The sequence below is a fragment of the Tachypleus tridentatus genome, chromosome 11 (genome assembly GCF_004210375.1).
Source record: "Tachypleus tridentatus isolate NWPU-2018 chromosome 11, ASM421037v1, whole genome shotgun sequence".
Classification (NCBI taxonomy): Eukaryota; Metazoa; Arthropoda; class Merostomata; order Xiphosura; family Limulidae; genus Tachypleus; species Tachypleus tridentatus.
In genome coordinates, this window is record NC_134835.1 from 14,889,455 (window position 1) to 14,917,106 (window position 27,652).

General features: G+C 40.1%; 15 non-coding genes across 15 annotated transcripts; all 15 read left to right on the forward strand.

Annotated features, from left to right (window-relative positions):
* The first annotated feature begins 520 nt into the window (after positions 1 to 520).
* On the forward strand, positions 521 to 639 carry LOC143232970 (5S ribosomal RNA). The gene has a single exon (XR_013017927.1). It is a non-coding gene; the product is annotated as a 5S ribosomal RNA (ribosomal RNA).
* Positions 640 to 2,443: 1,804 nt separating this feature from the next.
* On the forward strand, positions 2,444 to 2,562 carry LOC143232971 (5S ribosomal RNA). The gene has a single exon (XR_013017928.1). It is a non-coding gene; the product is annotated as a 5S ribosomal RNA (ribosomal RNA).
* Positions 2,563 to 4,374: 1,812 nt separating this feature from the next.
* On the forward strand, positions 4,375 to 4,493 carry LOC143232972 (5S ribosomal RNA). Its single transcript, XR_013017929.1, has one exon. It is a non-coding gene; the product is annotated as a 5S ribosomal RNA (ribosomal RNA).
* A 1,813-nt stretch (positions 4,494 to 6,306) lies between these two features.
* LOC143232974 (5S ribosomal RNA) lies at positions 6,307 to 6,425 on the forward strand. Its single transcript, XR_013017931.1, has one exon. It is a non-coding gene; the product is annotated as a 5S ribosomal RNA (ribosomal RNA).
* A 1,815-nt stretch (positions 6,426 to 8,240) lies between these two features.
* Positions 8,241 to 8,359, forward strand: LOC143232975 (5S ribosomal RNA). The gene has a single exon (XR_013017932.1). It is a non-coding gene; the product is annotated as a 5S ribosomal RNA (ribosomal RNA).
* A 1,814-nt stretch (positions 8,360 to 10,173) lies between these two features.
* Positions 10,174 to 10,292, forward strand: LOC143232976 (5S ribosomal RNA). Its single transcript, XR_013017933.1, has one exon. It is a non-coding gene; the product is annotated as a 5S ribosomal RNA (ribosomal RNA).
* Positions 10,293 to 12,115: 1,823 nt separating this feature from the next.
* On the forward strand, positions 12,116 to 12,234 carry LOC143232977 (5S ribosomal RNA). The gene has a single exon (XR_013017934.1). It is a non-coding gene; the product is annotated as a 5S ribosomal RNA (ribosomal RNA).
* A 1,810-nt stretch (positions 12,235 to 14,044) lies between these two features.
* Positions 14,045 to 14,163, forward strand: LOC143232979 (5S ribosomal RNA). Its single transcript, XR_013017935.1, has one exon. It is a non-coding gene; the product is annotated as a 5S ribosomal RNA (ribosomal RNA).
* A 1,810-nt stretch (positions 14,164 to 15,973) lies between these two features.
* LOC143232980 (5S ribosomal RNA) lies at positions 15,974 to 16,092 on the forward strand. Its single transcript, XR_013017936.1, has one exon. It is a non-coding gene; the product is annotated as a 5S ribosomal RNA (ribosomal RNA).
* A 1,811-nt stretch (positions 16,093 to 17,903) lies between these two features.
* On the forward strand, positions 17,904 to 18,022 carry LOC143232981 (5S ribosomal RNA). The gene has a single exon (XR_013017937.1). It is a non-coding gene; the product is annotated as a 5S ribosomal RNA (ribosomal RNA).
* Positions 18,023 to 19,828: 1,806 nt separating this feature from the next.
* LOC143232982 (5S ribosomal RNA) lies at positions 19,829 to 19,947 on the forward strand. Its single transcript, XR_013017938.1, has one exon. It is a non-coding gene; the product is annotated as a 5S ribosomal RNA (ribosomal RNA).
* A 1,807-nt stretch (positions 19,948 to 21,754) lies between these two features.
* LOC143232983 (5S ribosomal RNA) lies at positions 21,755 to 21,873 on the forward strand. Its single transcript, XR_013017939.1, has one exon. It is a non-coding gene; the product is annotated as a 5S ribosomal RNA (ribosomal RNA).
* A 1,807-nt stretch (positions 21,874 to 23,680) lies between these two features.
* Positions 23,681 to 23,799, forward strand: LOC143232984 (5S ribosomal RNA). Its single transcript, XR_013017940.1, has one exon. It is a non-coding gene; the product is annotated as a 5S ribosomal RNA (ribosomal RNA).
* A 1,807-nt stretch (positions 23,800 to 25,606) lies between these two features.
* On the forward strand, positions 25,607 to 25,725 carry LOC143232986 (5S ribosomal RNA). Its single transcript, XR_013017942.1, has one exon. It is a non-coding gene; the product is annotated as a 5S ribosomal RNA (ribosomal RNA).
* A 1,808-nt stretch (positions 25,726 to 27,533) lies between these two features.
* Positions 27,534 to 27,652, forward strand: LOC143232987 (5S ribosomal RNA). The gene has a single exon (XR_013017943.1). It is a non-coding gene; the product is annotated as a 5S ribosomal RNA (ribosomal RNA).

The window sequence follows — 27,652 nt, forward strand, 5'->3', positions numbered from 1 at the left end:
AAAATACACATTAATAAAGACCGGTAAATTAACGTGCATAGCCGAATGCCCAATAAAAGAAGGGTGAACATTAAATGTAATAAATAATTCTACTCCTCACACAAGCACGCGTGAAATACTAAAGTCTACGCACACGTCTGTAAGTGATGGGATGTAGGCCTGTGTAACGAGAGGAAAATACCAGATTTTGTGAAAGTAGGAAAGCAATATAAGATGTGACTAAAAGCCGTTTGAGAAATTTCTCAGAGGCCTAATTGATCAATTAAGTGTTGCATGTCAATCAATGCACACACGCCTGCGTGCGACAGTTTCCACCCCTCGAAATGACAATCGTGTACTTCCGGGGATGTGTAACGCAAACCAGTGTTATTAGGACTCAGACTGCACTTTCCAGCGTCCTCCTGGAACAGTGCATTTCTAAAGTATCTTTTATATTTCACAACTTCGAAATTTCGAGCTGGAACAACGATTTTCTTTTAGGATAATACTTAAAACACCCAATAAGAAAGAGAATTAAACTGTCATCGTTCATACCACGTTGAAAATGCCGGTTCTCGTCCGATCACCGAAGCCAAGCAACGGCGGGCCCGGTTAGTACTTGGGAGGGTGACCACCTGGGAATACCGGGTGATGATGACATTTTTTTTTTTTTTTCACTTTTAAATTGGTACGTCTCGCAAAGAGCTGATCGATACCTTTCATTTTTTTTTCACAATTTCTGATTTAAAAGATAAAAACAAAATTTCCTTCCCGAAAGAAAGTGGTGGGCTCGAGTGAAGTGCCTTAATAGTAGTTTTCTATATTGGTAAACTCTTGGGAAAACATTTTGTTATAGGAACTAATCTACTTTTCCCATCGGCTATAGAGGAAAAATCCGTGCAAGTAACGAACGAAAATAAACAAGTCAGGTAATTAAACACGCTTCCAAAACGTATTCTTGATCAGAGGCTTGAGTGAACAAAAAGGAATTCAAACTATCATTTCCTGCGATCGTCAAGAAAAGTAGTAGCTCTCTTAGCAGGTGGCGTGAGCCGCGTTCTATTTCACTTTAACCAAACCCCTCCGTTCAGACGCATATTGAGAGAAACGAAATAAACTATCTTCGCGGGTCGATCTTCGAAATGCCCAAGATCTACAAAAGAGAAACTCCCTTAACGAGTAGATCCAGCCCACATTAATCTGAGGCAGTCTTATATGCAGACGAAATTTGAAACGTGTTCCTACTTCACAGTATTGTCTCGCTCGTGCTGTTTTACCTGAGCAAAAGCAACTGTCGAGGAGTCAGTCTGCTGCACAGAAAGGGCGACGCGACTAAACATTCGAGTTTCCTTACATAACGTTCGCTATGTTTTGATAAAACTACTTTGTCTAGAAATATAACCGGCAGAGAGAGACTTCACTGGGACACATGACGATTGCTCACCTTTTTTAAAAAAACAAATGCTTGTACGTATTTTATGTGCACGTACTTTTGAAAATTAACTTTCCAATAACGACAAGAGTCTTTGCTATTGTGGCATAAAAGAAGCAGGAACAAAAGTTACAAAAGAGTAAAAGCAAATTTTGAAAATATATAGCAGTGAAAGCAAAAGTGAAGGAAACGTCTTTAGATAGGAAGCAACTTTGTACGTGGCACGCTTCCGACTCGCGAACGGTAGGAACCGAGTGTGACAGGTGCATCGATAATAACTGTTGAAAACACACACCCTGTTCCTTTACTCTCGTTCTGTTTCTGTAACGTCAGAGAATTATTCCCATTTTTTAGCAATGTACTCTGATCAACATCCACACACTTCTTTAGCTAGAGAGAAAACAGCGACTTCTGAGGCGCTCTCCCAGGAGGGTAACAAGCGTTTAATACTATTTTGTTGAAAGGGCAAAAAAAAAAAGAGGCGAGTACACACGACTTCTTCCGATCGAAATTAAAATACACATTAATAAAGACCGGTAAATTAACGTGCATAGCCGAATGCCCAATAAAAGAAGGGTGAACATTAAATGTAATAAATAATTCTACTCCTCACACAAGCACGCGTGAAATACTAAAGTCTACGCACACGTCTGTAAGTGATGGGATGTAGGCCTGTGTAACGAGAGGAAAATACCAGATTTTGTGAAAGTAGGAAAGCAATATAAGATGTGACTAAAAGCCGTTTGAGAAATTTCTCAGAGGCCTAATTGATCAATTAAGTGTTGCATGTCAATCAATGCACACACGCCTGCGTGCGACAGTTTCCACCCCTCGAAATGACAATCGTGTACTTCCGGGGATGTGTAACGCAAACCAGTGTTATTAGGACTCAGACTGCACTTTCCAGCGTCCTCCTGGAACAGTGCATTTCTAAAGTATCTTTATATTTCACAACTTCGAAATTTCGAGCTGGAACAACGATTTTCTTTTAGGATAATACTTAAAACACCCAATAAGAAAGAGAATTAAACTGTCATCGTTCATACCACGTTGAAAATGCCGGTTCTCGTCCGATCACCGAAGCCAAGCAACGGCGGGCCCGGTTAGTACTTGGGAGGGTGACCACCTGGGAATACCGGGTGATGATGACATTTTTTTTTATTTTTTTTCACTTTTAAATTGGTACGTCTCGCAAAGAGCTGATCGATACCTTTCATTTTTTTTTCACAATTTCTGATTTAAAAGATAAAAACAAAATTTCCTTCCCGAAAGAAAGTGGTGGGCTCGAGTGAAGTGCCTTAATAGTAGTTTTCTATATTGGTAAACTCTTGGGAAAACATTTTGTTATAGGAACTAATCTACTTTTCCCATCGGCTATAGAGGAAAAATCCGTGCAAGTAACGAACGAAAATAAACAAGTCAGGTAATTAAACACGCTTCCAAAACGTATTCTTGATCAGAGGCTTGAGTGAACAAAAAGGAATTCAAACTATCATTTCCTGCGATCGTCAAGAAAAGTAGTAGCTCTCTTAGCAGGTGGCGTGAGCCGCGTTCTATTTCACTTTAACCAAACCCCTCCGTTCAGACGCATATTGAGAGAAACGAAATAAACTATCTTCGCGGGTCGATCTTCGAAATGCCCAAGATCTACAAAAGAGAAACTCCCTTAACGAGTAGATCCAGCCCACATTAATCTGAGGCAGTCTTATATGCAGACGAAATTTGAAACGTGTTCCTACTTCACAGTATTGTCTCGCTCGTGCTGTTTTACCTGAGCAAAAGCAACTGTCGAGGAGTCAGTCTGCTGCACAGAAAGGGCGACGCGACTAAACATTCGAGTTTCCTTACATAACGTTCGCTATGTTTTGGATAAAACTACTTTGTCTAGAAATATAACCGGCAGAGAGAGACTTCACTCGGAGACACATGACGATTGCTCACCTTTTTTAAAAAAACAAATGCTTGTACGTATTTTATGTGCACGTACTTTTGAAAATTAACTTTCCAATAACGACAAGAGTCTTTGCTATTGTGGCATAAAAGAAGCAGGAACAAAAGTTACAAAAGAGTAAAAGCAAATTTTGAAAATATATAGCAGTGAAAGCAAAAAGTGAAGGAAACGTCTTTAGATAGGAAGCAACTTTGTACGTGGCACGCTTCCGACTCGCGAACGGTAGGAACCGAGTGTGACAGGTGCATCGATAATAACTGTTGAAAACACACACCCTGTTCCTTTACTCTCGTTCTGTTTCTGTAACGTCAGAGAATTATTCCCATTTTTTAGCAATGTACTCTGATCAACATCCACACACTTCTTTAGCTAGAGAGAAAACAGCGACTTCTGAGGCGCTCTCCCGAGGGTAACAAGCGTTTAATACTATTTTGTTGAAAGGGCAAAAAAAAAAAAAGAGGCGAGTACACACGACTTCTTCCGATCGAAATTAAAATACACATTAATAAAGACCGGTAAATTAACGTGCATAGCCGAATGCCCAATAAAAGAAGGGTGAACATTAAATGTAATAAATAATTCTACTCCTCACACAAGCACGCGTGAAATACTAAAGTCTACGCACACGTCTGTAAGTGATGGGATGTAGGCCTGTGTAACGAGAGGAAAATACCAGATTTTGTGAAAGTAGGAAAGCAATATAAGATGTGACTAAAAGCCGTTTGAGAAATTTCTCAGAGGCCTAATTGATCAATTAAGTGTTGCATGTCAATCAATGCACACACGCCTGCGTGCGACAGTTTCCACCCCTCGAAATGACAATCGTGTACTTCCGGGGATGTGTAACGCAAACCAGTGTTATTAGGACTCAGACTGCACTTTCCAGCGTCCTCCTGGAACAGTGCATTTCTAAAGTATCTTTTATATTTCACAACTTCGAAATTTCGAGCTGGAACAACGATTTTCTTTTAGGATAATACTTAAAACACCCAATAAGAAAGAGAATTAAACTGTCATCGTTCATACCACGTTGAAAATGCCGGTTCTCGTCCGATCACCGAAGCCAAGCAACGGCGGGCCCGGTTAGTACTTGGGAGGGTGACCACCTGGGAATACCGGGTGATGATGACATTTTTTTTTATTTTTTTTCACTTTTAAATTGGTACGTCTCGCAAAGAGCTGATCGATACCTTTCATTTTTTTTTCACAATTTCTGATTTAAAAGATAAAAACAAAATTTCCTTCCCGAAAGAAAGTGGTGGGCTCGAGTGAAGTGCCTTAATAGTAGTTTTCTATATTGGTAAACTCTTGGGAAAACATTTTGTTATAGGAACTAATCTACTTTTCCCATCGGCTATAGAGGAAAAATCCGTGCAAGTAACGAACGAAAATAAACAAGTCAGGTAATTAAACACGCTTCCAAAACGTATTCTTGATCAGAGGCTTGAGTGAACAAAAAGGAATTCAAACTATCATTTCTGCGATCGTCAAGAAAAGTAGTAGCTCTCTTAGCAGGTGGCGTGAGCCGCGTTCTATTTCACTTTAACCAAACCCCTCCGTTCAGACGCATATTGGAGAGAAACGAAATAAACTATCTTCGCGGGTCGATCTTCGAAATGCCCAAGATCTACAAAAGAGAAACTCCCTTAACGAGTAGATCCAGCCCACATTAATCTGAGGCAGTCTTATATGCAGACGAAATTTGAAACGTGTTCCTACTTCACAGTATTGTCTCGCTCGTGCTGTTTTACCTGAGCAAAAGCAACTGTCGAGGAGTCAGTCTGCTGCACAGAAAGGGCGACGCGACTAAACATTCGAGTTTCCTTACATAACGTTCGCTATGTTTTGGATAAAACTACTTTGTCTAGAAATATAACCGGCAGAGAGAGACTTCACTCGGAGACACATGACGATTGCTCACCTTTTTTAAAAAACAAATGCTTGTACGTATTTTATGTGCACGTACTTTTTGAAAATTAACTTTCCAATAACGACAAGAGTCTTTGCTATTGTGGCATAAAAGAAGCAGGAACAAAAGTTACAAAAGAGTAAAAGCAAATTTTGAAAATATATAGCAGTGAAAGCAAAAGTGAAGGAAACGTCTTTAGATAGGAAGCAACTTTGTACGTGGCACGCTTCCGACTCGCGAACGGTAGGAACCGAGTGTGACAGGTGCATCGATAATAACTGTTGAAAACACACACCCTGTTCCTTTACTCTCGTTCTGTTTCTGTAACGTCAGAGAATTATTCCCATTTTTTAGCAATGTACTCTGATCAACATCCACACACTTCTTTAGCTAGAGAGAAAACAGCGACTTCTGAGGCGCTCTCCCAGGAGGGTAACAAGCGTTTAATACTATTTTGTTGAAAGGGCAAAAAAAAAAAAAGAGGCGAGTACACACGACTTCTTCCGATCGAAATTAAAATACACATTAATAAAGACCGGTAAATTAACGTGCATAGCCGAATGCCCAATAAAAGAAGGGTGAACATTAAATGTAATAAATAATTCTACTCCTCACACAAGCACGCGTGAAATACTAAAGTCTACGCACACGTCTGTAAGTGATGGGATGTAGGCCTGTGTAACGAGAGGAAAATACCAGATTTTGTGAAAGTAGGAAAGCAATATAAGATGTGACTAAAAGCCGTTTGAGAAATTTCTCAGAGGCCTAATTGATCAATTAAGTGTTGCATGTCAATCAATGCACACACGCCTGCGTGCGACAGTTTCCACCCCTCGAAATGACAATCGTGTACTTCCGGGGATGTGTAACGCAAACCAGTGTTATTAGGACTCAGACTGCACTTTCCAGCGTCCTCCTGGAACAGTGCATTTCTAAAGTATCTTTTATATTTCACAACTTCGAAATTTCGAGCTGGAACAACGATTTTCTTTTAGGATAATACTTAAAACACCCAATAAGAAAGAGAATTAAACTGTCATCGTTCATACCACGTTGAAAATGCCGGTTCTCGTCCGATCACCGAAGCCAAGCAACGGCGGGCCCGGTTAGTACTTGGGAGGGTGACCACCTGGGAATACCGGGTGATGATGACATTTTTTTTTATTTTTTTTCACTTTTAAATTGGTACGTCTCGCAAAGAGCTGATCGATACCTTTCATTTTTTTTTCACAATTTCTGATTTAAAAGATAAAAACAAAATTTCCTTCCCGAAAGAAAGTGGTGGGCTCGAGTGAAGTGCCTTAATAGTAGTTTTCTATATTGGTAAACTCTTGGGAAAACATTTTGTTATAGGAACTAATCTACTTTTCCCATCGGCTATAGAGGAAAAATCCGTGCAAGTAACGAACGAAAATAAACAAGTCAGGTAATTAAACACGCTTCCAAAACGTATTCTTGATCAGAGGCTTGAGTGAACAAAAAGGAATTCAAACTATCATTTCCTGCGATCGTCAAGAAAAGTAGTAGCTCTCTTAGCAGGTGGCGTGAGCCGCGTTCTATTTCACTTTTAACCAAACCCCTCCGTTCAGACGCATATTGGAGAGAAACGAAATAAACTATCTTCGCGGGTCGATCTTCGAAATGCCCAAGATCTACAAAAGAGAAACTCCCTTAACGAGTAGATCCAGCCCACATTAATCTGAGGCAGTCTTATATGCAGACGAAATTTGAAACGTGTTCCTACTTCACAGTATTGTCTCGCTCGTGCTGTTTTACCTGAGCAAAAGCAACTGTCGAGGAGTCAGTCTGCTGCACAGAAAGGGCGACGCGACTAAACATTCGAGTTTCCTTACATAACGTTCGCTATGTTTTGGATAAAACTACTTTGTCTAGAAATATAACCGGCAGAGAGAGACTTCACTCGGAGACACATGACGATTGCTCACCTTTTTTAAAAAACAAATGCTTGTACGTATTTTATGTGCACGTACTTTTTGAAAATTAACTTTCCAATAACGACAAGAGTCTTTGCTATTGTGGCATAAAAGAAGCAGGAACAAAAGTTACAAAAGAGTAAAAGCAAATTTTGAAAATATATAGCAGTGAAAGCAAAAGTGAAGGAAACGTCTTTAGATAGGAAGCAACTTTGTACGTGGCACGCTTCCGACTCGCGAACGGTAGGAACCGAGTGTGACAGGTGCATCGATAATAACTGTTGAAAACACACACCCTGTTCCTTTACTCTCGTTCTGTTTCTGTAACGTCAGAGAATTATTCCCATTTTTTAGCAATGTACTCTGATCAACATCCACACACTTCTTTAGCTAGAGAGAAAACAGCGACTTCTGAGGCGCTCTCCCAGGAGGGTAACAAGCGTTTAATACTATTTTGTTGAAAGGGCAAAAAAAAAAAAAGAGGCGAGTACACACGACTTCTTCCGATCGAAATTAAAATACACATTAATAAAGACCGGTAAATTAACGTGCATAGCCGAATGCCCAATAAAAGAAGGGTGAACATTAAATGTAATAAATAATTCTACTCCTCACACAAGCACGCGTGAAATACTAAAGTCTACGCACACGTCTGTAAGTGATGGGATGTAGGCCTGTGTAACGAGAGGAAAATACCAGATTTTGTGAAAGTAGGAAAGCAATATAAGATGTGACTAAAAGCCGTTTGAGAAATTTCTCAGAGGCCTAATTGATCAATTAAGTGTTGCATGTCAATCAATGCACACACGCCTGCGTGCGACAGTTTCCACCCCTCGAAATGACAATCGTGTACTTCCGGGGATGTGTAACGCAAACCAGTGTTATTAGGACTCAGACTGCACTTTCCAGCGTCCTCCTGGAACAGTGCATTTCTAAAGTATCTTTTATATTTCACAACTTCGAAATTTCGAGCTGGAACAACGATTTTCTTTTAGGATAATACTTAAAACACCCAATAAGAAAGAGAATTAAACTGTCATCGTTCATACCACGTTGAAAATGCCGGTTCTCGTCCGATCACCGAAGCCAAGCAACGGCGGGCCCGGTTAGTACTTGGGAGGGTGACCACCTGGGAATACCGGGTGATGATGACATTTTTTTTTATTTTTTTTCACTTTTAAATTGGTACGTCTCGCAAAGAGCTGATCGATACCTTTCATTTTTTTTTCACAATTTCTGATTTAAAAGATAAAAACAAAATTTCCTTCCCGAAAGAAAGTGGTGGGCTCGAGTGAAGTGCCTTAATAGTAGTTTTCTATATTGGTAAACTCTTGGGAAAACATTTTGTTATAGGAACTAATCTACTTTTCCCATCGGCTATAGAGGAAAAATCCGTGCAAGTAACGAACGAAAATAAACAAGTCAGGTAATTAAACACGCTTCCAAAACGTATTCTTGATCAGAGGCTTGAGTGAACAAAAAGGAATTCAAACTATCATTTCCTGCGATCGTCAAGAAAAGTAGTAGCTCTCTTAGCAGGTGGCGTGAGCCGCGTTCTATTTCACTTTAACCAAACCCCTCCGTTCAGACGCATATTGGAGAGAAACGAAATAAACTATCTTCGCGGGTCGATCTTCGAAATGCCCAAGATCTACAAAAGAGAAACTCCCTTAACGAGTAGATCCAGCCCACATTAATCTGAGGCAGTCTTATATGCAGACGAAATTTGAAACGTGTTCCTACTTCACAGTATTGTCTCGCTCGTGCTGTTTTACCTGAGCAAAAGCAACTGTCGAGGAGTCAGTCTGCTGCACAGAAAGGGCGACGCGACTAAACATTCGAGTTTCCTTACATAACGTTCGCTATGTTTTGGATAAAACTACTTTGTCTAGAAATATAACCGGCAGAGAGAGACTTCACTCGGAGACACATGACGATTGCTCACCTTTTTTAAAAAACAAATGCTTGTACGTATTTTATGTGCACGTACTTTTTGAAAATTAACTTTCCAATAACGACAAGAGTCTTTGCTATTGTGGCATAAAAGAAGCAGGAACAAAAGTTACAAAAGAGTAAAAGCAAATTTTGAAAATATATAGCAGTGAAAGCAAAAGTGAAGGAAACGTCTTTAGATAGGAAGCAACTTTGTACGTGGCACGCTTCCGACTCGCGAACGGTAGGAACCGAGTGTGACAGGTGCATCGATAATAACTGTTGAAAACACACACCCTGTTCCTTTACTCTCGTTCTGTTTCTGTAACGTCAGAGAATTATTCCCATTTTTAGCAATGTACTCTGATCAACATCCACACACTTCTTTAGCTAGAGAGAAAACAGCGACTTCTGAGGCGCTCTCCCAGGAGGGTAACAAGCGTTTAATACTATTTTGTTGAAAGGGCAAAAAAAAAAAAAAGAGGCGAGTACACACGACTTCTTCCGATCGAAATTAAAATACACATTAATAAAGACCGGTAAATTAACGTGCATAGCCGAATGCCCAATAAAAGAAGGGTGAACATTAAATGTAATAAATAATTCTACTCCTCACACAAGCACGCGTGAAATACTAAAGTCTACGCACACGTCTGTAAGTGATGGGATGTAGGCCTGTGTAACGAGAGGAAAATACCAGATTTTGTGAAAGTAGGAAAGCAATATAAGATGTGACTAAAAGCCGTTTGAGAAATTTCTCAGAGGCCTAATTGATCAATTAAGTGTTGCATGTCAATCAATGCACACACGCCTGCGTGCGACAGTTTCCACCCCTCGAAATGACAATCGTGTACTTCCGGGGATGTGTAACGCAAACCAGTGTTATTAGGACTCAGACTGCACTTTCCAGCGTCCTCCTGGAACAGTGCATTTCTAAAGTATCTTTTATATTTCACAACTTCGAAATTTCGAGCTGGAACAACGATTTTCTTTTAGGATAATACTTAAAACACCCAATAAGAAAGAGAATTAAACTGTCATCGTTCATACCACGTTGAAAATGCCGGTTCTCGTCCGATCACCGAAGCCAAGCAACGGCGGGCCCGGTTAGTACTTGGGAGGGTGACCACCTGGGAATACCGGGTGATGATGACATTTTTTTTTATATTTTTTTTCACTTTTAAATTGGTACGTCTCGCAAAGAGCTGATCGATACCTTTCATTTTTTTTCACAATTTCTGATTTAAAAGATAAAAACAAAATTTCCTTCCCGAAAGAAAGTGGTGGGCTCGAGTGAAGTGCCTTAATAGTAGTTTTCTATATTGGTAAACTCTTGGGAAAACATTTTTGTTATAGGAACTAATCTACTTTTCCCATCGGCTATAGAGGAAAAATCCGTGCAAGTAACGAACGAAAATAAACAAGTCAGGTAATTAAACACGCTTCCAAAACGTATTCTTGATCAGAGGCTTGAGTGAACAAAAAAGGAATTCAAACTATCATTTCCTGCGATCGTCAAGAAAAGTAGTAGCTCTCTTAGCAGGTGGCGTGAGCCGCGTTCTATTTCACTTTTAACCAAACCCCTCCGTTCAGACGCATATTGGAGAGAAACGAAATAAACTATCTTCGCGGGTCGATCTTCGAAATGCCCAAGATCTACAAAAGAGAAACTCCCTTAACGAGTAGATCCAGCCCACATTAATCTGAGGCAGTCTTATATGCAGACGAAATTTGAAACGTGTTCCTACTTCACAGTATTGTCTCGCTCGTGCTGTTTTACCTGAGCAAAAGCAACTGTCGAGGAGTCAGTCTGCTGCACAGAAAGGGCGACGCGACTAAACATTCGAGTTTCCTTACATAACGTTCGCTATGTTTTGGATAAAACTACTTTGTCTAGAAATATAACCGGCAGAGAGAGACTTCACTCGGAGACACATGACGATTGCTCACCTTTTTTAAAAAAACAAATGCTTGTACGTATTTTATGTGCACGTACTTTATTGAAAATTAACTTTCCAATAACGACAAGAGTCTTTGCTATTGTGGCATAAAAGAAGCAGGAACAAAAGTTACAAAAGAGTAAAAGCAAATTTTGAAAATATATAGCAGTGAAAGCAAAAGTGAAGGAAACGTCTTTAGATAGGAAGCAACTTTGTACGTGGCACGCTTCCGACTCGCGAACGGTAGGAACCGAGTGTGACAGGTGCATCGATAATAACTGTTGAAAACACACACCCTGTTCCTTTACTCTCGTTCTGTTTCTGTAACGTCAGAGAATTATTCCCATTTTTAGCAATGTACTCTGATCAACATCCACACACTTCTTTAGCTAGAGAGAAAACAGCGACTTCTGAGGCGCTCTCCCAGGAGGGTAACAAGCGTTTAATACTATTTTGTTGAAAGGGCAAAAAAAAAAAAAAAAAGAGGCGAGTACACACGACTTCTTCCGATCGAAATTAAAATACACATTAATAAAGACCGGTAAATTAACGTGCATAGCCGAATGCCCAATAAAAGAAGGGTGAACATTAAATGTAATAAATAATTCTACTCCTCACACAAGCACGCGTGAAATACTAAAGTCTACGCACACGTCTGTAAGTGATGGGATGTAGGCCTGTGTAACGAGAGGAAAATACCAGATTTTGTGAAAGTAGGAAAGCAATATAAGATGTGACTAAAAGCCGTTTGAGAAATTTCTCAGAGGCCTAATTGATCAATTAAGTGTTGCATGTCAATCAATGCACACACGCCTGCGTGCGACAGTTTCCACCCCTCGAAATGACAATCGTGTACTTCCGGGGATGTGTAACGCAAACCAGTGTTATTAGGACTCAGACTGCACTTTCCAGCGTCCTCCTGGAACAGTGCATTTCTAAAGTATCTTTTATATTTCACAACTTCGAAATTTCGAGCTGGAACAACGATTTTCTTTTAGGATAATACTTAAAACACCCAATAAGAAAGAGAATTAAACTGTCATCGTTCATACCACGTTGAAAATGCCGGTTCTCGTCCGATCACCGAAGCCAAGCAACGGCGGGCCCGGTTAGTACTTGGGAGGGTGACCACCTGGGAATACCGGGTGATGATGACATTTTTTTTTTTTTTTTCACTTTTAAATTGGTACGTCTCGCAAAGAGCTGATCGATACCTTTCATTTTTTTTTCACAATTTCTGATTTAAAGATAAAACAAAATTTCCTTCCCGAAAGAAAGTGGTGGGCTCGAGTGAAGTGCCTTAATAGTAGTTTTCTATATTGGTAAACTCTTGGGAAAACATTTTTGTTATAGGAACTAATCTACTTTTCCCATCGGCTATAGAGGAAAAATCCGTGCAAGTAACGAACGAAAATAAACAAGTCAGGTAATTAAACACGCTTCCAAAACGTATTCTTGATCAGAGGCTTGAGTGAACAAAAAGGAATTCAAACTATCATTTCCTGCGATCGTCAAGAAAAGTAGTAGCTCTCTTAGCAGGTGGCGTGAGCCGCGTTCTATTTCACTTTTAACCAAACCCCTCCGTTCAGACGCATATTGGAGAGAAACGAAATAAACTATCTTCGCGGGTCGATCTTCGAAATGCCCAAGATCTACAAAAGAGAAACTCCCTTAACGAGTAGATCCAGCCCACATTAATCTGAGGCAGTCTTATATGCAGACGAAATTTGAAACGTGTTCCTACTTCACAGTATTGTCTCGCTCGTGCTGTTTTACCTGAGCAAAAGCAACTGTCGAGGAGTCAGTCTGCTGCACAGAAAGGGCGACGCGACTAAACATTCGAGTTTCCTTACATAACGTTCGCTATGTTTTGGATAAAACTACTTTGTCTAGAAATATAACCGGCAGAGAGAGACTTCACTCGGAGACACATGACGATTGCTCACCTTTTTTAAAAAACAAATGCTTGTACGTATTTTATGTGCACGTACTTTTTGAAAATTAACTTTCAATAACGACAAGAGTCTTTGCTATTGTGGCATAAAAGAAGCAGGAACAAAAGTTACAAAAGAGTAAAAGCAAATTTTGAAAATATATAGCAGTGAAAGCAAAAGTGAAGGAAACGTCTTTAGATAGGAAGCAACTTTGTACGTGGCACGCTTCCGACTCGCGAACGGTAGGAACCGAGTGTGACAGGTGCATCGATAATAACTGTTGAAAACACACACCCTGTTCCTTTACTCTCGTTCTGTTTCTGTAACGTCAGAGAATTATTCCCATTTTTTAGCAATGTACTCTGATCAACATCCACACACTTCTTTAGCTAGAGAGAAAACAGCGACTTCTGAGGCGCTCTCCCAGGAGGGTAACAAGCGTTTAATACTATTTTGTTGAAAGGGCAAAAAAAAAAAAAGAGGCGAGTACACACGACTTCTTCCGATCGAAATTAAAATACACATTAATAAAGACCGGTAAATTAACGTGCATAGCCGAATGCCCAATAAAGAAGGGTGAACATTAAATGTAATAAATAATTCTACTCCTCACACAAGCACGCGTGAAATACTAAAGTCTACGCACACGTCTGTAAGTGATGGGATGTAGGCCTGTGTAACGAGAGGAAAATACCAGATTTTGTGAAAGTAGGAAAGCAATATAAGATGTGACTAAAAGCCGTTTGAGAAATTTCTCAGAGGCCTAATTGATCAATTAAGTGTTGCATGTCAATCAATGCACACACGCCTGCGTGCGACAGTTTCCACCCCTCGAAATGACAATCGTGTACTTCCGGGGATGTGTAACGCAAACCAGTGTTATTAGGACTCAGACTGCACTTTCCAGCGTCCTCCTGGAACAGTGCATTTCTAAAGTATCTTTTATATTTCACAACTTCGAAATTTCGAGCTGGAACAACGATTTTCTTTTAGGATAATACTTAAAACACCCAATAAGAAAGAGAATTAAACTGTCATCGTTCATACCACGTTGAAAATGCCGGTTCTCGTCCGATCACCGAAGCCAAGCAACGGCGGGCCCGGTTAGTACTTGGGAGGGTGACCACCTGGGAATACCGGGTGATGATGACATTTTTTTTTTTTTTTTCACTTTTAAATTGGTACGTCTCGCAAAGAGCTGATCGATACCTTTCATTTTTTTTCACAATTTCTGATTTAAAGATAAAACAAAATTTCCTTCCCGAAAGAAAGTGGTGGGCTCGAGTGAAGTGCCTTAATAGTAGTTTTCTATATTGGTAAACTCTTGGGAAAACATTTTTGTTATAGGAACTAATCTACTTTTCCCATCGGCTATAGAGGAAAAATCCGTGCAAGTAACGAACGAAAATAAACAAGTCAGGTAATTAAACACGCTTCCAAAACGTATTCTTGATCAGAGGCTTGAGTGAACAAAAAGGAATTCAAACTATCATTTCCTGCGATCGTCAAGAAAAGTAGTAGCTCTCTTAGCAGGTGGCGTGAGCCGCGTTCTATTTCACTTTTAACCAAACCCCTCCGTTCAGACGCATATTGGAGAGAAACGAAATAAACTATCTTCGCGGGTCGATCTTCGAAATGCCCAAGATCTACAAAAGAGAAACTCCCTTAACGAGTAGATCCAGCCCACATTAATCTGAGGCAGTCTTATATGCAGACGAAATTTGAAACGTGTTCCTACTTCACAGTATTGTCTCGCTCGTGCTGTTTTACCTGAGCAAAAGCAACTGTCGAGGAGTCAGTCTGCTGCACAGAAAGGGCGACGCGACTAAACATTCGAGTTTCCTTACATAACGTTCGCTATGTTTTGGATAAAACTACTTTGTCTAGAAATATAACCGGCAGAGAGAGACTTCACTCGGAGACACATGACGATTGCTCACCTTTTTTAAAAAAACAAATGCTTGTACGTATTTTATGTGCACGTACTTTTGAAAATTAACTTTCAATAACGACAAGAGTCTTTGCTATTGTGGCATAAAAGAAGCAGGAACAAAAGTTACAAAAGAGTAAAAGCAAATTTTGAAAATATATAGCAGTGAAAGCAAAAGTGAAGGAAACGTCTTTAGATAGGAAGCAACTTTGTACGTGGCACGCTTCCGACTCGCGAACGGTAGGAACCGAGTGTGACAGGTGCATCGATAATAACTGTTGAAAACACACACCCTGTTCCTTTACTCTCGTTCTGTTTCTGTAACGTCAGAGAATTATTCCCATTTTTTAGCAATGTACTCTGATCAACATCCACACACTTCTTTAGCTAGAGAGAAAACAGCGACTTCTGAGGCGCTCTCCCAGGAGGGTAACAAGCGTTTAATACTATTTTGTTGAAAGGGCAAAAAAAAAAAAAAGAGGCGAGTACACACGACTTCTTCCGATCGAAATTAAAATACACATTAATAAAGACCGGTAAATTAACGTGCATAGCCGAATGCCCAATAAAGAAGGGTGAACATTAAATGTAATAAATAATTCTACTCCTCACACAAGCACGCGTGAAATACTAAAGTCTACGCACACGTCTGTAAGTGATGGGATGTAGGCCTGTGTAACGAGAGGAAAATACCAGATTTTGTGAAAGTAGGAAAGCAATATAAGATGTGACTAAAAGCCGTTTGAGAAATTTCTCAGAGGCCTAATTGATCAATTAAGTGTTGCATGTCAATCAATGCACACACGCCTGCGTGCGACAGTTTCCACCCCTCGAAATGACAATCGTGTACTTCCGGGGATGTGTAACGCAAACCAGTGTTATTAGGACTCAGACTGCACTTTCCAGCGTCCTCCTGGAACAGTGCATTTCTAAAGTATCTTTTATATTTCACAACTTCGAAATTTCGAGCTGGAACAACGATTTTCTTTTAGGATAATACTTAAAACACCCAATAAGAAAGAGAATTAAACTGTCATCGTTCATACCACGTTGAAAATGCCGGTTCTCGTCCGATCACCGAAGCCAAGCAACGGCGGGCCCGGTTAGTACTTGGGAGGGTGACCACCTGGGAATACCGGGTGATGATGACATTTTTTTTTTTTTTTTCACTTTTAAATTGGTACGTCTCGCAAAGAGCTGATCGATACCTTTCATTTTTTTTTCACAATTTCTGATTTAAAGATAAAACAAAATTTCCTTCCCGAAAGAAAGTGGTGGGCTCGAGTGAAGTGCCTTAATAGTAGTTTTCTATATTGGTAAACTCTTGGGAAAACATTTTTGTTATAGGAACTAATCTACTTTTCCCATCGGCTATAGAGGAAAAATCCGTGCAAGTAACGAACGAAAATAAACAAGTCAGGTAATTAAACACGCTTCCAAAACGTATTCTTGATCAGAGGCTTGAGTGAACAAAAAGGAATTCAAACTATCATTTCCTGCGATCGTCAAGAAAAGTAGTAGCTCTCTTAGCAGGTGGCGTGAGCCGCGTTCTATTTCACTTTTAACCAAACCCCTCCGTTCAGACGCATATTGGAGAGAAACGAAATAAACTATCTTCGCGGGTCGATCTTCGAAATGCCCAAGATCTACAAAAGAGAAACTCCCTTAACGAGTAGATCCAGCCCACATTAATCTGAGGCAGTCTTATATGCAGACGAAATTTGAAACGTGTTCCTACTTCACAGTATTGTCTCGCTCGTGCTGTTTTACCTGAGCAAAAGCAACTGTCGAGGAGTCAGTCTGCTGCACAGAAAGGGCGACGCGACTAAACATTCGAGTTTCCTTACATAACGTTCGCTATGTTTTGGATAAAACTACTTTGTCTAGAAATATAACCGGCAGAGAGAGACTTCACTCGGAGACACATGACGATTGCTCACCTTTTTTAAAAAACAAATGCTTGTACGTATTTTATGTGCACGTACTTTTTGAAAATTAACTTTCAATAACGACAAGAGTCTTTGCTATTGTGGCATAAAAGAAGCAGGAACAAAAGTTACAAAAGAGTAAAAGCAAATTTTGAAAATATATAGCAGTGAAAGCAAAAGTGAAGGAAACGTCTTTAGATAGGAAGCAACTTTGTACGTGGCACGCTTCCGACTCGCGAACGGTAGGAACCGAGTGTGACAGGTGCATCGATAATAACTGTTGAAAACACACACCCTGTTCCTTTACTCTCGTTCTGTTTCTGTAACGTCAGAGAATTATTCCCATTTTTAGCAATGTACTCTGATCAACATCCACACACTTCTTTAGCTAGAGAGAAAACAGCGACTTCTGAGGCGCTCTCCCAGGAGGGTAACAAGCGTTTAATACTATTTTGTTGAAAGGGCAAAAAAAAAAAAAAAGAGGCGAGTACACACGACTTCTTCCGATCGAAATTAAAATACACATTAATAAAGACCGGTAAATTAACGTGCATAGCCGAATGCCCAATAAAGAAGGGTGAACATTAAATGTAATAAATAATTCTACTCCTCACACAAGCACGCGTGAAATACTAAAGTCTACGCACACGTCTGTAAGTGATGGGATGTAGGCCTGTGTAACGAGAGGAAAATACCAGATTTTGTGAAAGTAGGAAAGCAATATAAGATGTGACTAAAAGCCGTTTGAGAAATTTCTCAGAGGCCTAATTGATCAATTAAGTGTTGCATGTCAATCAATGCACACACGCCTGCGTGCGACAGTTTCCACCCCTCGAAATGACAATCGTGTACTTCCGGGGATGTGTAACGCAAACCAGTGTTATTAGGACTCAGACTGCACTTTCCAGCGTCCTCCTGGAACAGTGCATTTCTAAAGTATCTTTTATATTTCACAACTTCGAAATTTCGAGCTGGAACAACGATTTTCTTTTAGGATAATACTTAAAACACCCAATAAGAAAGAGAATTAAACTGTCATCGTTCATACCACGTTGAAAATGCCGGTTCTCGTCCGATCACCGAAGCCAAGCAACGGCGGGCCCGGTTAGTACTTGGGAGGGTGACCACCTGGGAATACCGGGTGATGATGACATTTTTTTTTTTTTTTTCACTTTTAAATTGGTACGTCTCGCAAAGAGCTGATCGATACCTTTCATTTTTTTTCACAATTTCTGATTTAAAGATAAAACAAAATTTCCTTCCCGAAAGAAAGTGGTGGGCTCGAGTGAAGTGCCTTAATAGTAGTTTTCTATATTGGTAAACTCTTGGGAAAACATTTTTGTTATAGGAACTAATCTACTTTTCCCATCGGCTATAGAGGAAAAATCCGTGCAAGTAACGAACGAAAATAAACAAGTCAGGTAATTAAACACGCTTCCAAAACGTATTCTTGATCAGAGGCTTGAGTGAACAAAAAGGAATTCAAACTATCATTTCCTGCGATCGTCAAGAAAAGTAGTAGCTCTCTTAGCAGGTGGCGTGAGCCGCGTTCTATTTCACTTTTAACCAAACCCCTCCGTTCAGACGCATATTGGAGAGAAACGAAATAAACTATCTTCGCGGGTCGATCTTCGAAATGCCCAAGATCTACAAAGAGAAACTCCCTTAACGAGTAGATCCAGCCCACATTAATCTGAGGCAGTCTTATATGCAGACGAAATTTGAAACGTGTTCCTACTTCACAGTATTGTCTCGCTCGTGCTGTTTTACCTGAGCAAAAGCAACTGTCGAGGAGTCAGTCTGCTGCACAGAAAGGGCGACGCGACTAAACATTCGAGTTTCCTTACATAACGTTCGCTATGTTTTGGATAAAACTACTTTGTCTAGAAATATAACCGGCAGAGAGAGACTTCACTCGGAGACACATGACGATTGCTCACCTTTTTTAAAAACAAATGCTTGTACGTATTTTATGTGCACGTACTTTTGAAAATTAACTTTCAATAACGACAAGAGTCTTTGCTATTGTGGCATAAAAGAAGCAGGAACAAAAGTTACAAAAGAGTAAAAGCAAATTTTGAAAATATATAGCAGTGAAAGCAAAAGTGAAGGAAACGTCTTTAGATAGGAAGCAACTTTGTACGTGGCACGCTTCCGACTCGCGAACGGTAGGAACCGAGTGTGACAGGTGCATCGATAATAACTGTTGAAAACACACACCCTGTTCCTTTACTCTCGTTCTGTTTCTGTAACGTCAGAGAATTATTCCCATTTTTTAGCAATGTACTCTGATCAACATCCACACACTTCTTTAGCTAGAGAGAAAACAGCGACTTCTGAGGCGCTCTCCCAGGAGGGTAACAAGCGTTTAATACTATTTTGTTGAAAGGGCAAAAAAAAAAAAAGAGGCGAGTACACACGACTTCTTCCGATCGAAATTAAAATACACATTAATAAAGACCGGTAAATTAACGTGCATAGCCGAATGCCCAATAAAGAAGGGTGAACATTAAATGTAATAAATAATTCTACTCCTCACACAAGCACGCGTGAAATACTAAAGTCTACGCACACGTCTGTAAGTGATGGGATGTAGGCCTGTGTAACGAGAGGAAAATACCAGATTTTGTGAAAGTAGGAAAGCAATATAAGATGTGACTAAAAGCCGTTTGAGAAATTTCTCAGAGGCCTAATTGATCAATTAAGTGTTGCATGTCAATCAATGCACACACGCCTGCGTGCGACAGTTTCCACCCCTCGAAATGACAATCGTGTACTTCCGGGGATGTGTAACGCAAACCAGTGTTATTAGGACTCAGACTGCACTTTCCAGCGTCCTCCTGGAACAGTGCATTTCTAAAGTATCTTTTATATTTCACAACTTCGAAATTTCGAGCTGGAACAACGATTTTCTTTTAGGATAATACTTAAAACACCCAATAAGAAAGAGAATTAAACTGTCATCGTTCATACCACGTTGAAAATGCCGGTTCTCGTCCGATCACCGAAGCCAAGCAACGGCGGGCCCGGTTAGTACTTGGGAGGGTGACCACCTGGGAATACCGGGTGATGATGACATTTTTTTTTTTTTTTTCACTTTTAAATTGGTACGTCTCGCAAAGAGCTGATCGATACCTTTCATTTTTTTTCACAATTTCTGATTTAAAGATAAAACAAAATTTCCTTCCCGAAAGAAAGTGGTGGGCTCGAGTGAAGTGCCTTAATAGTAGTTTTCTATATTGGTAAACTCTTGGGAAAACATTTTTGTTATAGGAACTAATCTACTTTTCCCATCGGCTATAGAGGAAAAATCCGTGCAAGTAACGAACGAAAATAAACAAGTCAGGTAATTAAACACGCTTCCAAAACGTATTCTTGATCAGAGGCTTGAGTGAACAAAAAGGAATTCAAACTATCATTTCCTGCGATCGTCAAGAAAAGTAGTAGCTCTCTTAGCAGGTGGCGTGAGCCGCGTTCTATTTCACTTTTAACCAAACCCCTCCGTTCAGACGCATATTGGAGAGAAACGAAATAAACTATCTTCGCGGGTCGATCTTCGAAATGCCCAAGATCTACAAAGAGAAACTCCCTTAACGAGTAGATCCAGCCCACATTAATCTGAGGCAGTCTTATATGCAGACGAAATTTGAAACGTGTTCCTACTTCACAGTATTGTCTCGCTCGTGCTGTTTTACCTGAGCAAAAGCAACTGTCGAGGAGTCAGTCTGCTGCACAGAAAGGGCGACGCGACTAAACATTCGAGTTTCCTTACATAACGTTCGCTATGTTTTGGATAAAACTACTTTGTCTAGAAATATAACCGGCAGAGAGAGACTTCACTCGGAGACACATGACGATTGCTCACCTTTTTAAAAAACAAATGCTTGTACGTATTTTATGTGCACGTACTTTTGAAAATTAACTTTCAATAACGACAAGAGTCTTTGCTATTGTGGCATAAAAGAAGCAGGAACAAAAGTTACAAAAGAGTAAAAGCAAATTTTGAAAATATATAGCAGTGAAAGCAAAAGTGAAGGAAACGTCTTTAGATAGGAAGCAACTTTGTACGTGGCACGCTTCCGACTCGCGAACGGTAGGAACCGAGTGTGACAGGTGCATCGATAATAACTGTTGAAAACACACACCCTGTTCCTTTACTCTCGTTCTGTTTCTGTAACGTCAGAGAATTATTCCCATTTTTTAGCAATGTACTCTGATCAACATCCACACACTTCTTTAGCTAGAGAGAAAACAGCGACTTCTGAGGCGCTCTCCCAGGAGGGTAACAAGCGTTTAATACTATTTTGTTGAAAGGGCAAAAAAAAAAAAAAGAGGCGAGTACACACGACTTCTTCCGATCGAAATTAAAATACACATTAATAAAGACCGGTAAATTAACGTGCATAGCCGAATGCCCAATAAAGAAGGGTGAACATTAAATGTAATAAATAATTCTACTCCTCACACAAGCACGCGTGAAATACTAAAGTCTACGCACACGTCTGTAAGTGATGGGATGTAGGCCTGTGTAACGAGAGGAAAATACCAGATTTTGTGAAAGTAGGAAAGCAATATAAGATGTGACTAAAAGCCGTTTGAGAAATTTCTCAGAGGCCTAATTGATCAATTAAGTGTTGCATGTCAATCAATGCACACACGCCTGCGTGCGACAGTTTCCACCCCTCGAAATGACAATCGTGTACTTCCGGGGATGTGTAACGCAAACCAGTGTTATTAGGACTCAGACTGCACTTTCCAGCGTCCTCCTGGAACAGTGCATTTCTAAAGTATCTTTTATATTTCACAACTTCGAAATTTCGAGCTGGAACAACGATTTTCTTTTAGGATAATACTTAAAACACCCAATAAGAAAGAGAATTAAACTGTCATCGTTCATACCACGTTGAAAATGCCGGTTCTCGTCCGATCACCGAAGCCAAGCAACGGCGGGCCCGGTTAGTACTTGGGAGGGTGACCACCTGGGAATACCGGGTGATGATGACATTTTTTTTTTTTTTTTCACTTTTAAATTGGTACGTCTCGCAAAGAGCTGATCGATACCTTTCATTTTTTTTCACAATTTCTGATTTAAAGATAAAACAAAATTTCCTTCCCGAAAGAAAGTGGTGGGCTCGAGTGAAGTGCCTTAATAGTAGTTTTCTATATTGGTAAACTCTTGGGAAAACATTTTTGTTATAGGAACTAATCTACTTTTCCCATCGGCTATAGAGGAAAAATCCGTGCAAGTAACGAACGAAAATAAACAAGTCAGGTAATTAAACACGCTTCCAAAACGTATTCTTGATCAGAGGCTTGAGTGAACAAAAAGGAATTCAAACTATCATTTCCTGCGATCGTCAAGAAAAGTAGTAGCTCTCTTAGCAGGTGGCGTGAGCCGCGTTCTATTTCACTTTTAACCAAACCCCTCCGTTCAGACGCATATTGGAGAGAAACGAAATAAACTATCTTCGCGGGTCGATCTTCGAAATGCCCAAGATCTACAAAGAGAAACTCCCTTAACGAGTAGATCCAGCCCACATTAATCTGAGGCAGTCTTATATGCAGACGAAATTTGAAACGTGTTCCTACTTCACAGTATTGTCTCGCTCGTGCTGTTTTACCTGAGCAAAAGCAACTGTCGAGGAGTCAGTCTGCTGCACAGAAAGGGCGACGCGACTAAACATTCGAGTTTCCTTACATAACGTTCGCTATGTTTTGGATAAAACTACTTTGTCTAGAAATATAACCGGCAGAGAGAGACTTCACTCGGAGACACATGACGATTGCTCACCTTTTTTAAAAACAAATGCTTGTACGTATTTTATGTGCACGTACTTTTGAAAATTAACTTTCAATAACGACAAGAGTCTTTGCTATTGTGGCATAAAAGAAGCAGGAACAAAAGTTACAAAAGAGTAAAAGCAAATTTTGAAAATATATAGCAGTGAAAGCAAAAGTGAAGGAAACGTCTTTAGATAGGAAGCAACTTTGTACGTGGCACGCTTCCGACTCGCGAACGGTAGGAACCGAGTGTGACAGGTGCATCGATAATAACTGTTGAAAACACACACCCTGTTCCTTTACTCTCGTTCTGTTTCTGTAACGTCAGAGAATTATTCCCATTTTTTAGCAATGTACTCTGATCAACATCCACACACTTCTTTAGCTAGAGAGAAAACAGCGACTTCTGAGGCGCTCTCCCAGGAGGGTAACAAGCGTTTAATACTATTTTGTTGAAAGGGCAAAAAAAAAAAAAAGAGGCGAGTACACACGACTTCTTCCGATCGAAATTAAAATACACATTAATAAAGACCGGTAAATTAACGTGCATAGCCGAATGCCCAATAAAGAAGGGTGAACATTAAATGTAATAAATAATTCTACTCCTCACACAAGCACGCGTGAAATACTAAAGTCTACGCACACGTCTGTAAGTGATGGGATGTAGGCCTGTGTAACGAGAGGAAAATACCAGATTTTGTGAAAGTAGGAAAGCAATATAAGATGTGACTAAAAGCCGTTTGAGAAATTTCTCAGAGGCCTAATTGATCAATTAAGTGTTGCATGTCAATCAATGCACACACGCCTGCGTGCGACAGTTTCCACCCCTCGAAATGACAATCGTGTACTTCCGGGGATGTGTAACGCAAACCAGTGTTATTAGGACTCAGACTGCACTTTCCAGCGTCCTCCTGGAACAGTGCATTTCTAAAGTATCTTTTATATTTCACAACTTCGAAATTTCGAGCTGGAACAACGATTTTCTTTTAGGATAATACTTAAAACACCCAATAAGAAAGAGAATTAAACTGTCATCGTTCATACCACGTTGAAAATGCCGGTTCTCGTCCGATCACCGAAGCCAAGCAACGGCGGGCCCGGTTAGTACTTGGGAGGGTGACCACCTGGGAATACCGGGTGATGATGACATTTTTTTTTTTTTTTTCACTTTTAAATTGGTACGTCTCGCAAAGAGCTGATCGATACCTTTCATTTTTTTTCACAATTTCTGATTTAAAGATAAAACAAAATTTCCTTCCCGAAAGAAAGTGGTGGGCTCGAGTGAAGTGCCTTAATAGTAGTTTTCTATATTGGTAAACTCTTGGGAAAACATTTTTGTTATAGGAACTAATCTACTTTTCCCATCGGCTATAGAGGAAAAATCCGTGCAAGTAACGAACGAAAATAAACAAGTCAGGTAATTAAACACGCTTCCAAAACGTATTCTTGATCAGAGGCTTGAGTGAACAAAAAGGAATTCAAACTATCATTTCCTGCGATCGTCAAGAAAAGTAGTAGCTCTCTTAGCAGGTGGCGTGAGCCGCGTTCTATTTCACTTTAACCAAACCCCTCCGTTCAGACGCATATTGGAGAGAAACGAAATAAACTATCTTCGCGGGTCGATCTTCGAAATGCCCAAGATCTACAAAAGAGAAACTCCCTTAACGAGTAGATCCAGCCCACATTAATCTGAGGCAGTCTTATATGCAGACGAAATTTGAAACGTGTTCCTACTTCACAGTATTGTCTCGCTCGTGCTGTTTTACCTGAGCAAAAGCAACTGTCGAGGAGTCAGTCTGCTGCACAGAAAGGGCGACGCGACTAAACATTCGAGTTTCCTTACATAACGTTCGCTATGTTTTGGATAAAACTACTTTGTCTAGAAATATAACCGGCAGAGAGAGACTTCACTCGGAGACACATGACGATTGCTCACCTTTTTTAAAAAACAAATGCTTGTACGTATTTTATGTGCACGTACTTTTTGAAAATTAACTTTCAATAACGACAAGAGTCTTTGCTATTGTGGCATAAAAGAAGCAGGAACAAAAGTTACAAAAGAGTAAAAGCAAATTTTGAAAATATATAGCAGTGAAAGCAAAAGTGAAGGAAACGTCTTTAGATAGGAAGCAACTTTGTACGTGGCACGCTTCCGACTCGCGAACGGTAGGAACCGAGTGTGACAGGTGCATCGATAATAACTGTTGAAAACACACACCCTGTTCCTTTACTCTCGTTCTGTTTCTGTAACGTCAGAGAATTATTCCCATTTTTAGCAATGTACTCTGATCAACATCCACACACTTCTTTAGCTAGAGAGAAAACAGCGACTTCTGAGGCGCTCTCCCAGGAGGGTAACAAGCGTTTAATACTATTTTGTTGAAAGGGCAAAAAAAAAAAAAGAGGCGAGTACACACGACTTCTTCCGATCGAAATTAAAATACACATTAATAAAGACCGGTAAATTAACGTGCATAGCCGAATGCCCAATAAAGAAGGGTGAACATTAAATGTAATAAATAATTCTACTCCTCACACAAGCACGCGTGAAATACTAAAGTCTACGCACACGTCTGTAAGTGATGGGATGTAGGCCTGTGTAACGAGAGGAAAATACCAGATTTTGTGAAAGTAGGAAAGCAATATAAGATGTGACTAAAAGCCGTTTGAGAAATTTCTCAGAGGCCTAATTGATCAATTAAGTGTTGCATGTCAATCAATGCACACACGCCTGCGTGCGACAGTTTCCACCCCTCGAAATGACAATCGTGTACTTCCGGGGATGTGTAACGCAAACCAGTGTTATTAGGACTCAGACTGCACTTTCCAGCGTCCTCCTGGAACAGTGCATTTCTAAAGTATCTTTTATATTTCACAACTTCGAAATTTCGAGCTGGAACAACGATTTTCTTTTAGGATAATACTTAAAACACCCAATAAGAAAGAGAATTAAACTGTCATCGTTCATACCACGTTGAAAATGCCGGTTCTCGTCCGATCACCGAAGCCAAGCAACGGCGGGCCCGGTTAGTACTTGGGAGGGTGACCACCTGGGAATACCGGGTGATGATGACATTTTTTTTTTTTTTTTCACTTTTAAATTGGTACGTCTCGCAAAGAGCTGATCGATACCTTTCATTTTTTTTCACAATTTCTGATTTAAAGATAAAACAAAATTTCCTTCCCGAAAGAAAGTGGTGGGCTCGAGTGAAGTGCCTTAATAGTAGTTTTCTATATTGGTAAACTCTTGGGAAAACATTTTTGTTATAGGAACTAATCTACTTTTCCCATCGGCTATAGAGGAAAAATCCGTGCAAGTAACGAACGAAAATAAACAAGTCAGGTAATTAAACACGCTTCCAAAACGTATTCTTGATCAGAGGCTTGAGTGAACAAAAAGGAATTCAAACTATCATTTCCTGCGATCGTCAAGAAAAGTAGTAGCTCTCTTAGCAGGTGGCGTGAGCCGCGTTCTATTTCACTTTTAACCAAACCCCTCCGTTCAGACGCATATTGGAGAGAAACGAAATAAACTATCTTCGCGGGTCGATCTTCGAAATGCCCAAGATCTACAAAGAGAAACTCCCTTAACGAGTAGATCCAGCCCACATTAATCTGAGGCAGTCTTATATGCAGACGAAATTTGAAACGTGTTCCTACTTCACAGTATTGTCTCGCTCGTGCTGTTTTACCTGAGCAAAAGCAACTGTCGAGGAGTCAGTCTGCTGCACAGAAAGGGCGACGCGACTAAACATTCGAGTTTCCTTACATAACGTTCGCTATGTTTTGGATAAAACTACTTTGTCTAGAAATATAACCGGCAGAGAGAGACTTCACTCGGAGACACATGACGATTGCTCACCTTTTTTAAAAAACAAATGCTTGTACGTATTTTATGTGCACGTACTTTTTGAAAATTAACTTTCAATAACGACAAGAGTCTTTGCTATTGTGGCATAAAAGAAGCAGGAACAAAAGTTACAAAAGAGTAAAAGCAAATTTTGAAAATATATAGCAGTGAAAGCAAAAGTGAAGGAAACGTCTTTAGATAGGAAGCAACTTTGTACGTGGCACGCTTCCGACTCGCGAACGGTAGGAACCGAGTGTGACAGGTGCATCGATAATAACTGTTGAAAACACACACCCTGTTCCTTTACTCTCGTTCTGTTTCTGTAACGTCAGAGAATTATTCCCATTTTTTAGCAATGTACTCTGATCAACATCCACACACTTCTTTAGCTAGAGAGAAAACAGCGACTTCTGAGGCGCTCTCCCAGGAGGGTAACAAGCGTTTAATACTATTTTGTTGAAAGGGCAAAAAAAAAAAAAAAGGCGAGTACACACGACTTCTTCCGATCGAAATTAAAATACACATTAATAAAGACCGGTAAATTAACGTGCATAGCCGAATGCCCAATAAAGAAGGGTGAACATTAAATGTAATAAATAATTCTACTCCTCACACAAGCACGCGTGAAATACTAAAGTCTACGCACACGTCTGTAAGTGATGGGATGTAGGCCTGTGTAACGAGAGGAAAATACCAGATTTTGTGAAAGTAGGAAAGCAATATAAGATGTGACTAAAAGCCGTTTGAGAAATTTCTCAGAGGCCTAATTGATCAATTAAGTGTTGCATGTCAATCAATGCACACACGCCTGCGTGCGACAGTTTCCACCCCTCGAAATGACAATCGTGTACTTCCGGGGATGTGTAACGCAAACCAGTGTTATTAGGACTCAGACTGCACTTTCCAGCGTCCTCCTGGAACAGTGCATTTCTAAAGTATCTTTTATATTTCACAACTTCGAAATTTCGAGCTGGAACAACGATTTTCTTTTAGGATAATACTTAAAACACCCAATAAGAAAGAGAATTAAACTGTCATCGTTCATACCACGTTGAAAATGCCGGTTCTCGTCCGATCACCGAAGCCAAGCAACGGCGGGCCCGGTTAGTACTTGGGAGGGTGACCACCTGGGAATACCGGGTGATGATGACA